Source organism: Entelurus aequoreus, linkage group LG06 (genome assembly GCF_033978785.1).
Source record: "Entelurus aequoreus isolate RoL-2023_Sb linkage group LG06, RoL_Eaeq_v1.1, whole genome shotgun sequence".
NCBI lineage: Eukaryota > Metazoa > Chordata > Actinopteri > Syngnathiformes > Syngnathidae > Entelurus > Entelurus aequoreus.
This window is the reverse complement of record NC_084736.1, coordinates 12,714,908-12,728,803: the sequence shown is the minus strand read 5'-3', so window position 1 is coordinate 12,728,803 and position 13,896 is coordinate 12,714,908.

The window sequence follows — 13,896 nt, the reverse complement described above, 5'->3', positions numbered from 1 at the left end:
TAAATAAAAATAAATGATTATATAAATTGTTATTATAAACATACTAAGCTAATGACACTATATTATCTGAAGCTGATAGAGACATTTGAGCGTTGAATGTAAAAATGAGTGGGGCACTTTTGGATCCCTAAGAATTTTAGTGGAATTAAAAATCACATGTCTTTGCTAAAAAAAAATTATAATAATAATAAATTCAAAGCACTGTTGCTATGAATTATTGACCTATTTAGGGATCCAATTACTTCACATCAAATATTCCACTTTGAAAATCTTTTTGGGAAAAATATTGTATATGTTATATTTTTGCCCCAAAAAATAGGGTTTTGACAAAAAGCTCATAAAATGTAAAAAAAAATAATAATAATTTTAAAAAAGTATATATATATACTTTTTTTTTTTAACTGAAGTTGGATTAGAGATTCAAGCGTTTAATAAAAAAAATATATATTACTTATTTTTAACCTTTTTTAAGATTGAAATCCTTCTGGGTCCGTAGGACCTAACTTAAGGGAGCCCCGAAGGTAAAAAAAAAAAAAAAAAAAGTGTATATTGTATTGGTTTTGAAAATGAAAAAATATCAAAATGGCCCCCGCATGCTTTGACTTTTCAGTGTGCGGCCAATCCAATCCAATCCACTTTATTTATATAGCACATTTACACAACAAGAATGTTTCCAAAGTGCTGCACAGCCATGTTAAAAACAATATTAAAAACAATATTATGCTACACCAATGACTGAATAAAAACAAAAAATAAATGAATAGAAAACCAATACAAAAACAATATAAAAATAAATATAATTAAAAACGATTTTAAAGGGTAAATCCAATTAAAACAGTAAAATAGACATCAAAATGTATTTTAAAAAAAAACAGAGGACAACAGAGGACAGAAGACCACACAACTCACGTAGTGTTAAAAGCCAAAGAATAAAAGTGGGTCTTAAGACGAGACTTAAAACACTCCACTGTGGAAGCATAGTGGAAAAAGTTCGGACACACCTGAGTTAGATGAATAAGTGAATTATTTCAAATTTCACTTTAAAGTACAACCTGACAGGACTTTAGATACAACTGTTACCAGGTATGAGCAAGTAAATGTAGTGCATTCAAGTAAAACATTTTTTTAATGTCCTGGATAACATTCTAACAGTAAAGTGATCAATAATGCAAGCCTTGTGATTAATCATGATTGATCCAAATTCAAAAGTGTGATTAATCTGATTTTTTTAAATTACTGACAGCACTCATTTTTAGTATTCAGAGCCACAACTTTTTATTTTTTTAAACGTAACACATTTTTCCTCTTAGTGGCTATCAGGACTTTCTCTGAATTGTTGAGAACTGAATTAAACCCAATTTGAACTGAAGCAAATTCAATTCAAATTCCAATCCTTCAAATTAATCCAATTGAAATTCGCCATATTCCACAAGCCTGCGTCTTAGGTTTGAAAGCCTCATCTTCTTGTCATTGTGTCTCACTATTTCTCAGTCCTTATCCTGTCTGACCAGCTAACTTTAGTCCAGAAGGCCTCGAGCTTTTGTCTTAGTCCATGGCGATCAATCGACATCCTCTGCGATTGGCAGCGTGGACAGTAACAAATTCCAGTTCATGGCCGGTTTAAGCCTTGGTGTTCTTGAACATCCTTACCAAAAGTCTTTCATCTGAGGGTAACGGTCTGGGTCTTCTTCCAGACCTTGGCAAAGCGGTAACATCCAAAGAACTGACGACTTATCGAACGGCTCCCGAAGACCTCTGTAACTTGAGTAAATCTACAATTAGGTCGTCACTGAGTTCCTTGGACTTTCCAATCATTCTGGGTATTGGTCCAACCTTGCCATGGAGATCCTACCAGCTGATGTCAATCATGATCATTAGCACTTAGTTATTAGGGTTTAGAGCAGTGGTTCTTAACCTTGTTGGAGGTACCGAACCCAAACCAGTTTCATATCCGCATTCACCGAACCCTTCTTTAGTGAAAAATAAAATGTTGTTTTTTTTCAAATTCAAAACAAAGTTATATGTTTTTGGTAACACTTTAGTATGGGGAACATATTCTAAGTAACAAAGACTTAATTTAGAGTTATTTAGTTAGGGTTAGGGTTAGAGGGTTAGGGCCAGGGTTAGAGGGTTAATGCCGAATAAGGCATTAAGAAGTACTTAATAATGACTAGTTAAGAGCCAATATGTTACTAATTTGCATGTTAATAAGCAACTAATTAATGGTGAATATGTTCCCCATACTAAAGTGTTACCATGTTTTATTACTGGTGCACAAAATGAACCGTGCATGAACATCCCCTTGTTCAAAGAACAAAACCAACACAGTGCATAAACTCACAACAAATTACACACCTGCAAATCAGTCTGACTTCTGCTGTTGCCGTATCCGTAATACGCCGATAGGGAGACATTTTTATTTACACGAAGAGTCGGGTGTGTCTTGACCTCTGCCGAACCCCTGAGCCCGACTCACCGAACCCCTAGGGTTCCATCGAACCCAGTTTAAGAACCACTGGTTTAGAGCTTTAGTTAAGAGATTCTGGAAATAATAGAGTCAATCAAAAACCTAATCGAAATTGTGCACCTAATTCCTGTTTTTACAAAATATTTGAAGAAGTATGTTCAACAAAAATAATTGTTCAAATTAGTCATTAAAGGCCCCAAATGAATAGAACACTCAAGCCCAGTATGGGTGTATGCAAGACGCTGTACGCAGATCACATGCTGTGTGTAGGGCCCCGCGTTCCGTGGGTGGCCCAGTTCTGCATGAAGAAGCGCATGTAAAATTTTACAGGAGCCATATTATGCCATGATTGGGTATAAAAGCATTCAGTCATTCACAAACAAGGATGGGCCGAGGGTCACCACTTTGTTGAACAAATGTGTGAGCAAATTGCCCAACAGTTTAAGAACAACATTTCTCAACCAGCTATTGCAAGGAATTTAGGGATTTCACCATCTACGGTCTGTAATAACAAAGGGTTCAGAGAATCTGGAGAAATCACTGCACCTAAGCGGCAATGCCTGTGACCTTCCATCCCTCAGGCGGTACTGCATCAAAAACCGACATCAGTTTGCAAAGGATATCACCACATGGGCTCAGGGACACTTCAGAAAACCACTGTCAGTAACTACAGTTGGTCGCTACATCTGTAAGTGCAAGTTAAAACTCTCCTATGCAAAGCGAAAGCCAGTTATCAACAACACCCAGAAATGCCGCCGGCTTCACTGGGCCCGAGCTCATCTAAGATGGACTGATGCAAATTGGAAAAGTGTTCTCTGGCCTGACGAGTCCACATTTCAAATTGTTTTTGGAAACTGTGGATGTCGTGTCCTCTGGAGCAAAGAGGAAAAGAACCATCCGGATTGTTATAGGCGCAAAGTTGAAAAGCCAGCATCTGTGATGGTATGGGGGTGTATTAGTGCCCAAGGCATGGGTAACTTACACATCTGTGAAGGCGCCATTAATACTGAAAGGTACATACAGGTTTTGGAGCAACATATGTTGCCATCCAAGCAACGTTATCATGGACGCCCCTGCTTATTACAGCAAGACAATGCCAAGCCACGTGTTACAACAGCGTGGCTTTGTAGTAAAAGAGTGCGGGTACTAGACTGGCCTGCATGTAGTCCAGACCTGTCTCCCATTGAAAATGTGTGGCGCATTATGAAGCCTAAAATACCACAAGGGAGACCCCCGGACTGTTGAACAACTTAAGCTGTACATCAAGCAAGAATGGGAAAGAATTCCACCTGAAAAGCTTCAAAAATGCATCTCCTCAGTTCCCAAAGGTTTACTGAGTGTTGTTAAAAGGAAAGGCCATGTAACACAGTTTTTAAAATGCCCCTGTGCCAACTTTTCTGCAATGTGTTGCTGCCTATAAATTCTAAGTTGATGATTATTTACAGAAAAAAATTAAGTTTCTCAGTTCCAACATTAAATATCTTGTCTTTGCAGTCTATTCAATTGAATATAGGTTGACAAGGATTTGCAAATCATTGTATTCTGCTTTTATTTACCATTTACACAACGTGCCAACTTCACTGGTTTTGGGTTTTGTAATACAAAGCAGCGTATAGTTCCAACTTATATCTGTCAGGAGACTCCATATGGAAGTGCTATAAACTACAACATGGATGACGGGGAGAAGGCGCAGTCAAAGCCCGCCCACAAATCCTGAAGAGACGGTCAGAAGGCAGCTTGAAAACGGTCTGTAAAAAATAATCTATGCAAAATATCGATCAAAAAAACTAAATTATATGTTATGTAGAGCAGTGTTTTTCAACCACTAGTGTGCCGTGAGATACAGTCTGGTGTGCCGTGGGAAATTATCTAATTTCACCTATTTGGGTTAAAAATACATTTTGCAAATCAGTAATTATAGTCTGCAAATGATGTGTTGTTGTTGAGTGTCGGTGCTGTCTAGAGCTCGGCAGAGTAACCCTGTAATACTCTTCTATATCAGTAGGTGGCAGCCGGTAGCTAATTGCTTTGTTGATGTCGGAAACAGTGGGAGGCAGTGTGCAGGTAAAAAGGTGTTTAATGCTTAAACCAAAAATAAACAAAAGGTGAGTGCTCCTAAGAAAAGGCATTGAAGCTTAGGGAAGGCTATGCAGAACGAAACTAAAAGTGAACTGGCTACAAAGTAAACCAAAACAGAATGCTGGACGACAGCAAAGACTTACTGTGGAGCAAAGACAATGTACATCCGAACATGACATGACAATCAACAATGTCCCCACGAAGAAGGATAAAAACAACTGAAATATTCTTGATTGCTAAAACAAAGTAGATGCGGGAAATATCGCTTAAAGGAAGACATGAAACTGCTACAGGAAAATACCAAAAAACGAGGAAAAAGCCACCAAAATAGGAGCGCAAGACAAGAGCTAAAACACTACACACAGGAAAACACCAAAAAAGTCCAAATAAGTCAGGGTGTGATGTGACAGGTCGTAACAGTACACCTACTTTGAGACAAGAGCTATAGTGATGCATGCTTGGTTATGGTTTAAAGTCACATCCAACAATTGCGACAACAACTTTTCACTGTCAACTGACTGAGTTTCGTTTTTTTAATGATTTTTGCTGGTGGTGTGCCTACGCATTTTTTCATCGCAAAAAAATGTGCCTTGGCTCAAAAAAGGTTGAAAAACACTGATGTAGACCACTAAGATGTGTTTTAAATTTTAAGGCGATTCACATGAAATTTTACCGCAAATGTGTTCCCAGCCCCTTCCTGCTCATCACTGATTAAAAAATATATCATTTTGATTGTCCTTAAGTCTTCTCTGTAATTTAGCCAAGGTGTGAGTGCATGACAGCAACCCGTTAGCACATGTTTTGCCTAACGCGCCTCGCCATAGCCACGCTTTTTACCGCAAATCTGTCGTTACATGCAAACGTGTGCAGAAGCTCGCTTTGAATTCCTGCGGTTCCGCTGATCTCTCGCGCTCCTCTGTCAGAGCGCAGGATGTGCGGCCAGGCGTCTAGTCCGTACCCGCTACCACATGCTTTGTCGAGTCACGCACTTCCTGCGCAGCAACCAGGTCACAACAATCACTTAAGTGTTCCTCTCTTGCCATGAGTTGAACAGTTTGTTGCATTTCTCCGTTTTCAAACAAAGCCTGACGATTAAATCTAATTAGCGTTTGAAAATGTGTCAGAGCTAAGGTTGTCCATCTCCGATTGGGAAGGGTTCTCAGGTTTTGATACACAAACTCACTCGGTGGATGCTTCATCTCCTATTAATATTGGCTATCGGTCCGGGAAAAATTATAAAATTGAAAGAAATACCACATATGTCCTAATACTGAAGGAAGAGTTTCCCATTTTTGCCCCAAAACTAAAGAAAGTCAAAAACAAAGTTGCCATTATTTTGTTGGAAAAACCGAAGGAAATACACTTTTTGTCTGGTCCGGTGGCCATTGGTGAAGTGCTGGCTGTCCAGAGTCGGGACCCGGGGTGGACCGCTCGCCTGTGCATCGGTTGGGGACATCTCTGCGCTGCTGACCCGTCTCCGCTCGGGATGGTCTCCTTCTGGCCCCACTATGGACTGGACTCTCACTATTATGTTAGATCCACTATGGACTGGACTCTCACTATTATGTTAGATCCACTATGGACTGGACTCTCACTATTATGTTAGATCCACTATGGACTGGACTCTCACTATTATGTTAGATCCACTATAGACTGGACTCTCACACTATTATGTTAGATCCACTATGGACTGGACTCTCACTATTATGTTAGATCCACTATGGACTGGACTCTCACTATTATGTTAGATCCACTATGGACTGGACTCTCACTATTATGTTAGATCCACTATGGACTGAACTCTCACTATTATGTTAGATCCACTATGGACTGGACTCTCACTATTATGTTAGATCCACTATAGACTGGACTCTCACTATTATGTTAGATCTACTATGGACTGGACTCTCACTATTATGTTAGATCCACTATGGACTGGACTCTCACTATTATGTTAGATCCACTAAAGACTGGACTCTCACTATTATGTTAGATCCACTATAGACTGGACTCTCAATATTATGTTAGATCCACTATGGACTGGACTCTCACTATTATGTTAGATCCACTATAGACTGGACTCTCACTATTATGTTAGATCCACTATAGACTGGACTCTCACTATTATGTTAGATCCACTATGGACTGGACTCTCACTATTATGTTAGATCCACTATAGACTGGACTCTCACTATTATGTTAGATCCACTATGGACTGGATTCTCACTGTTATGTTAGATCCACTATGGACTGGACTCTCACTATTATGTTAGATCCACTATGGACTGGACTCTCACTATTATGTTGGATCCACTATGGACTGGACTCTCACTATTATGTTAGATCCACTATGGACTGGACTCTCACTATTATGTTAGATCCACTATAGACTGGACTCTCACTATTATGTTAGATCCACTATAGACTGGACTCTCACTATTATGTTAGATCCACTATGGACTGGACTCTCACTATTATGTTAGATCCACTATGGACTGGACTCTCACTATTATGTTAGATCCACTATGGACTGGACTCTCACTATTATGTTAGATCCACTATGGACTGAACTCTCACTATTATGTTAGATCCACTATGGACTGGACTCTCACTATTATGTTAGATCCACTATGGACTGGACTCTCACTATTATGTTAGATCCACTATGGACTGGACTCTCACAATATTATGTTAGATCCACTATGGACTCGACTCTCACTATTATGTTAGATCCACTATAGACTGGACTCTCACACTATTATGTTAGATCCACTATGGACTGGACTCTCACAATATTATGTTAGATCCACTATGGACTGGACTCTCACTATTATGTTAGATCCACTATAGACTGGACTCTCACACTATTATGTTAGATCCACTATAGACTGGACTCTCACTATTATGTTAGATCCACTATAGACTGGACTCTCACTATTATGTTAGATCCACTATGGACTGGACTCTCACTATTATGTTAGATCCACTATGGACTGGACTCTCACTATTATGTTAGATCCACTATGGACTGAACTCTCACTATTATGTTAGATCCACTATGGACTGGACTCTCACTATTATGTTAGATCCACTATGGACTGGACTCTCACTATTATGTTAGATCCACTGTGGACTGGACTCTCACAATATTATGTTAGATCCACTATGGACTCGACTCTCACTATTATGTTAGATCCACTATAGACTGGACTCTCACTATTATGTTAGATCCACTATGGACTGGACTCTCACTATTATGTTAGATCCACTATGGACTGGACTCTCACTATTATGTTAGATCCACTATGGACTGCACTCTCACTATTATGTTAGATCCACTATGGACTGGACTCTCACTATTATGTTAGATCCACTATGGACTGGACTCTCACTATTATGTTAGATCCACTATAGACTGGACTCTCACACTATTATGTTAGACCCACTATGGACTGGACTCTCACAATATTATGTTAGATCCACTATGGACTGGACTCTCACTATTATGTTAGAGCCACTATGGACTGGACTCTCACTATTATGTTAGATCCACTATGGACTGGACTCTCACTATTATGTTAGATCCACTATGGACTGGACTCTCACTATTATGTTAGATCCACTATGGACTGGACTCTCACTATTATGTTAGATCCACTATGGACTGGATTCTCACTATTATGTTAGATCCACTATGGACTGGACTCTCACTATTATGTTAGATCCACTATGGACTGGATTCTCACTATTATGTTAGATCCACTATGGACTGGACTCTCACTATTATGTTAGATCCACTATGGACTGGACTCTCACTATTATGTTAGATCCACTATGGACTGGATTCTCACTGTTATGTTAGATCCACTATGGACTGGACTCTCACTATTATGTTAGATCCACTATGGACTGGACTCTCACTATTATGTTAGATCCACTATGGACTGGACTCTCACTATTATGTTAGATCCACTATCGACTGGACTCTCACTATTATGTTAGATCCACTATAGACTGGACTCTCACACTATTATGTTAGACCCACTATGGACTGGACTCTCACAATATTATGTTAGATCCACTATGGACTGGACTCTCACTATTATGTTAGAGCCACTATGGACTGGACTCTCACTATTATGTTAGATCCACTATGGACTGGACTCTCACTATTATGTTAGATCCACTATGGACTGGACTCTCACTATTATGTTAGATCCACTATGGACTGGACTCTCACTATTATGTTAGATCCACTATGGACTGGATTCTCACTATTATGTTAGATCCACTATGGACTGGACTCTCACTATTATGTTAGATCCACTATGGACTGGACTCTCACAATATTATGTTAGATCCACTATGGACTGGACTCTCACTATTATGTTAGATCCACTATGGACTGGACTCTCACTATTATGTTAGATCCACTATGGACTGGACTCTCACTATTATGTTAGATCCACTATGGACTGAACTCTCACTATTATGTTAGATCCACTATAGACTGGACTCTCACACTATTATGTTAGATCCACTATGGACTGGACTCTCACTATTATGTTAGATCCACTAGACTGGACTCTCACTATTATGTTAGATCCACTGTGGACTGGACTCTCACTATTATGTTGGATCCACTATGGACTGGACTCTCACTATTATGTTAGATCCACTAGACTGGACTCTCACTATTATGTTAGACCCACTATGGACTGGACTCTCACTATTATGTTAGACCCACTATGGACTGGACTCTCACTATTATGTTAGATCCACTATAGACTGGACTGTCACACTATTATGTTTATGTTAGATCCACTATGGACTGAACTCTCACTATTATGTTAGACTGGACTCTCACTATTATGTTAGATCGACTATGGACTGGACTCTCACTATTATGTTAGATCCACTATAGACTGGACTCTCACTATTATGTTAGATTCACTATAGACTGGACTCTCACTATTATGTTAGATCCACTATAGACTGGACTCTCACTATTATGTTAGATCCACTATAGACTGGACTCTCACTATTATGTTAGATCCACTATGGACTGGACTCTCACTATTATGCTAGATCCACTATGGACTGGACTCTCACTATTATGTTAGACCCACTATGGACTGGACTCTCACTATTATGTTAGACCCACTATGGACTGGACTCTCACTATTATGTTAGATCCACTATAGACTGGACTCTCACTATTATGTTAGATCCACTATAGACTGGACTCTCACTATTATGTTAGATCCACTATGGACTGGACTCTCACTAGTATGTTAGATCCACTATGGACTGGACTCTCACTATTATGTTAGATCCACTATGGACTGGACTCTCACTATTATGTTAGATCCACTATGGACTGGACTCTCACTATTATGTTGGATCCACTATGGACTGGACTCTCACTATTATGTTAGATCCACTATGGACTGGACTCTCACTATTATGTTAGATCCACTATGGACTGAACTCTCACTATTATGTTAGATCCACTATAGACTGGACTCTCACACTATTATGTTAGATCCACTATGGACTGGACTCTCACTATTATGTTAGATCCACTAGACTGGACTCTCACTATTATGTTAGATCCACTGTGGACTGGACTCTCACTATTATGTTAGATCCACTATGGACTGGACTCTCACTATTATGTTAGATCCACTAGACTGGACTCTCACTATTATGTTAGACCCACTATGGACTGGACTCTCACTATTATGTTAGACCCACTATGGACTGGACTCTCACAATATTATGTTAGATCCACTATAGACTGGACTGTCACACTATTATGTTTATGTTAGATCCACTATGGACTGAACTCTCACTATTATGTTAGACTGGACTCTCACTATTATGTTAGATCCACTATGGACTGGACTCTCACTATTATGTTAGATCCACTATAGACTAGACTCTCACTATTATGTTAGATTCACTATAGACTGGACTCTCACTATTATGTTAGATCCACTATAGACTGGACTCTCACTATTATGTTAGATCCACTATGGACTGGACTCTCACTATTATGCTAGATCCACTATGGACTGGACTCTCACTATTATGTTAGACCCACTATGGACTGGACTCTCACTATTATGTTAGACCCACTATGGACTGGACTCTCACTATTATGTTAGATCCACTATAGACTGGACTCTCACTATTATGTTAGATCCACTATAGACTGGACTCTCACTATTATGTTAGATCCACTATGGACTGGACTCTCACTAGTATGTTAGATCCACTATGGACTGGACTCTCACTATTATGTTAGATCCACTATGGACTGGACTCTCACTATTATGTTATATCCACTATGGACTGGACTCTCACTATTATGTTAGATCCACTATGGACTGGACTCTCACTATTATGTTAGATCCACTATGGACTGGACTCTCACTATTATGTTAGATCCACTATGGACTGGACTCTCACTATTATGTTAGATCCACTATGGACTGGACGTTCACAATATTATGCTAGACCCACTCGACATCCATTGCATCCGGTCTCCCCTAGGTCTCACTGCGGTCCTCTCCAAGGTTTCTCATAGTCATTCTCATTTACATCCCACTGGGTTGTGAGTTTTTCCTTGCCCTTATGCGGGCTCTGAACCGAGGATGTCGTTGTGGCTTGTGCAGCCCTTTGAGACACTTGTGATTTAGGGCTATATAAATAAACATTGATTGATTGATTGATTGAATATCGGTATTGTATCGGTAGTGAAAATGTTGTCAGGAATTCCTAATTATTTGTTTTGTTGTATGTCGTTGTGGCTTGTGCAGCCCTTTGAGACATTCGTGATTAAGGGCAATATAAGTACACTTTGATTGATTGATTGAGTTATATTTTCCTCTATTGTTGTATTAAATATTGTTAAATTGTCAGAAAAAAAACAACTATATGATTTGCCTGAGAAGCTGGACAGGACAAAAATAAATAAATAAATAAATAAATAAATAAATAAATAAATAAATAAATAAATATAAAAAATATAAAAAATAAAAATATTGTTAAATTGTCAGAAAAAATAAAAAATGTAATTGTGTTTTATTGCGATTATAATCAATCTATACCTACACCTACTCAGTGGCCTAGTGGTTGGACTGTCCGCCCTGAGATTGGTAAATTGTGAGTTCAAACCCCGGCCAAGTCATACCAAAGACTATAAAAAATGGGACCCATTACCTCCCTGCTTGGCACTCAGCATCAAGGGTTGGAATTGGGGGTTGAATCACCAAAAATGATTCCCGGGCGCGTCCTTCGCTGCTGCTCACTGCTCCCCTCACCTCCCAGGGGGTGATCAAGGGTGATGGGTCAATGCAGAGAATAATTTTGCGTGTGTGACAATCATTGGTGCTTTAACTTTAACTTTAATCTATGGATTAAAGGCAAATATCTGAACAACTTCAAGTAAAAAGTAACAACAATACCATTCCTGTATCGACTTGGTATCAGATGGGTACCAAAATGTGCAGTCTTGCCCACCCCAGTTCAACTCTTTGTGCTTGACCTTTGTCCTCTGCTGACCTCAGCAAAAATAAAAAGTGAGTACCAAATAGACTTACTTCTAATAAGAAAAATCCTTTTTACTACAAATTCCGGCGTCATCTTTTTTTAATCGGGCAAATCTGACTTATCCGGGTTTTTGGGCCACACATCACGTTTCTGTTCTCGATCACAAAAGCTTATTTTTATCCCTCAAAGTGTTTTCTTTTTTTCCCCCTTACCTTTTGCCAACAGGGATTAGGAACTTAACTTGTAATACCGTCGGAGCGCCAGCAATGCACGTCGAGAGGCCTTCCAATGTTTGGGAACACAGCCGATCCCTTCCTGGTGTCCCTTTTTTTTTAGCTGTTGTTGTCCGCAGTGGAGTCAAAGTGGTACTTTTTAGTCGTGGGTGGCGTGTTGAAGACGCCTAAATCAAGCGCCGCTATTGGATTTGTTTTGCTTTTATGGGGTGTCAGACCCTTTTAGTCGGCTTTACAATAGAGCAGGGGTCAGCAACCCAAAATGTTGAAAGAGCCTTATTAGACAAAAATACAAGAAAAAAATCTGTCCGGAGCCGCAAACAAATTAAAGGCCAACTGAAAGCCACTACTACCGACCACGCAGTCTGATAGTTTACATATCAATGATGAAATCTTAACATTGCAACACATGCCAATACGGCCGGGTTAACTTATAAAGTGCAAATTTTAAATTTCCCGCGAAACTTCCGGTTGAAAACGTCTATGTATGATGACGTATGCGCGTGACGTCACGGAGTGAACGGAAGTATTCGGACCCCATTGGATCCAATACAAAAAGCTCTGTTTTCACCACATAATTCCACAGTATTCTGGACATCTGTGTTGGTGAATATTTTGCAATTTGTTTAATGAACAATGAAGACTGCAAAGAAGAAAGTTGTAGGTGGGATCGGTGTATTAGCGGCTGGCTGCAGCAACACAACCAGGAGGACTTTGACTTGGATAGCAGACGCGCTAGCCGCCGACCTCACCTTGACTTCCTCCGTCTCCGGGCCACCGACCACATCTATGATCGGGTGAAGTCCTTCGTCGCTCCGTCGATCGCTGGAACGCAGGTGAGCACGGGTGTTGATGAGCAGATGAGGGCTGGCTGGCGTAGTTGGATAGCTAATGTTTTTAGCATAGCTCTGTCGAGGTCCCGTAGCTAAGTTAGCTTCAATGGCGTCGTTAGCAACAGCATTGTTAAGCTTCGCCGGGCTGGAAAGCATTAACCGTGTAGTTACATGTCCATGGTTTAATAGTATTGTTGATCTTCTGTCTATCCTTCCAGTCAGGGGTTTATTTCTTTTGTTTCTATCTGCATTTAAGCACGATGCTATCACGTTAGCTCCGTAGCTAAAGAGCTTCGCCGATGTATTGTCGTGGAGATAAAAGTCACTGTGAATGTCCATTTCGCGTTCCCGACTCTCATTTTCAAGAGGATATAGTATCCGAGGTGGTTTGAAATACAAATCCGTGATCCACAATAGAAAAAGGAGAAAGTGTGGAATCCAATGAACCCTTGTACCTAAGTTACGGTCAGAGCGAAAAAAGATACGTCCTGCACTGCACTCTAATCCTTCACTCTCACGTTCCTCATCCACGAATCTTTCATCCTCGCTCAAATTAATGGGGTAATCGTCGCTTTCTCGGTCCGAATCGCTCTCGCTGCTGGTGTAAACAATGGGGTAATGTGAGGAGCCTTTCAACCTGTGACGTCACGCTACTTCCGGTACAGGCAAGGCTTTTTTTTATCAGCGATCAAAAGTTGCGAACTTTATCGTCGATGTTCTCTACTAA